This window comes from Armigeres subalbatus, chromosome 2 (genome assembly GCF_024139115.2).
Source record: "Armigeres subalbatus isolate Guangzhou_Male chromosome 2, GZ_Asu_2, whole genome shotgun sequence".
Lineage (NCBI taxonomy): Eukaryota > Metazoa > Arthropoda > Insecta > Diptera > Culicidae > Armigeres > Armigeres subalbatus.
The window spans coordinates 8,200,688-8,202,378 of record NC_085140.1 but is presented as its reverse complement, the minus strand read 5'-3'; the positions used below and the strand labels follow the sequence as shown (position 1 = coordinate 8,202,378).

The following is a 1,691-nucleotide window of genomic DNA, read 5'->3' as shown; positions in this document are numbered from 1 at the left end:
GGGTATATCAGCCGAATATTTCACCAAAAGTGGCTTTTGAGCAGCACTCAAGTTCAATATAGATCTTATCAGCACTGTTCGCCATGTCATTAATGCGACTATAGAACCGAATTAATGTCATTTTTGTTGGATTAAACAATGTTTGTCCTCGTAAAAACTGGCGATCTGGCAACACTGTACACAAAAATTAATTGGTTCGCAAATTAACCACATGGGTACTAGATGTTACACACAAAGAAATATCATTGGTGATATTGAAAAAAACATTGGTTAAAATAAAAAGTTGCGTTGGTTCTTTTTCGTAGAGAGTATTGTATGTTCATAACAAAAGTCCGCTAACCCTCTAATAAAAAGTTGTTCGTCACTATCAAATTAAAAGTTTGAACATTCAAAACACATTGTAGAACTGTCAAATCGAAATGGTGAAATGAGAGTAGAATACTTTTATTTAGAAATTCAACTTTCACTGGACCAAAAGAGAAAACCCTTCCCACCATTCACCCCCACTCTCTACCCCCCGGCTTGTCCTTCATCAATCATGCTCTTTCTATTTTAACAAATTTTATTTCATTGTTTCTCGTATTATTTTACAATATTCATAAATATCCACTTCAGGGCAGGCCACCTGTGATCTTAAAATGCTCCCTCATCGCCGCCACCCCCACCATCGCCATCCGCCGTCCTCGACCGTTCCGTCATCGGCATTACGATTCTGTAGAAAAATGATTATCAAGCTAAATAAGTATATCAGAATATTAGTTTGCCAAACAAACCTGTTCACCATTTCTCCGTTACATCAACAAATTCGTGTAGGCGGGTGTATTCTACGTTGCTTTCCACTCCGTCTGTTATAAAAACATCCATCAGACCAAGTATCAGACACTATTCACGACTTTTTCTATAGTATCTATATAATAGAGTATTTTACTAAACGAACCTGTTTTTTTGATTCCGTTGGTTGATCTCTAATCTACGGCGAAGATCGATGTACCGTTGTTAATAGGAATATCCGCAGGAACATAGAATGTTTTGATGGCTGATGTTTTGGTGGTGTTGATGGAAAAGGGGACACTGTGAGAAAAGCTCCCGTAATTTAAGTATAAAAAAATATTACCTTTAGATTTTAAGGACTAAAAATAGTACCGCAACTATACCCTTACAAAAAATGCGGAATTCCATTTTTGTTAAGAATAAAGAATTAGAAGGTAATTTAACAAAATATCAGAATACTTTGTATTATAGTTAAAAGTATTTTGCGCCATAAAATGTAAAAAGTGTTAAAACCGAGAATCTATTGATTTTAAAAGAAACGTATCTATTTCTTTTCGGTGTGTTCCGATCTGATGCTTTTGTGCCAATTTTGTTATGTGATTTGACAATTCTAAAGTTTTTATGTTGAAAATATGAACTTTCAAATTTACATTTAGAGCTAGAAAAAAATACTTTCAGATCACAAAATACACTTTGGTATTGAACAGTTTTACTTTTATTTTGATGAAAATAAAGCACTTTTCAAAAGCAAAGTACAACATATTTAGTAAAACAATATTCTTTCTTTCTGTGTATCAATGTCCTGTACATGATTCGATACATACACCGATCCAATATGCAACAAGTTAATGTTGAAGAATATGAATATTCGCTTAATTATGCATGATCCTCTGAACTATCCACCTCAAACTAGCCTCCTT

General features: G+C 34.0%; 1 long non-coding RNA gene across 1 annotated transcript; it reads right to left on the bottom strand.

Annotated features, from left to right (window-relative positions):
• Window positions 1-632: 632 nt before the first annotated feature.
• Window positions 633-1,046, bottom strand: LOC134214002 (uncharacterized). Its single transcript, XR_009979595.1, has 3 exons — window positions 938-1,046; window positions 774-845; window positions 633-712 (listed from the first exon to the last, which is right to left on the bottom strand). It is a non-coding gene; the product is annotated as an uncharacterized LOC134214002 (long non-coding RNA).
• Between the last annotated feature and the right edge of the window lie 645 nt (window positions 1,047-1,691).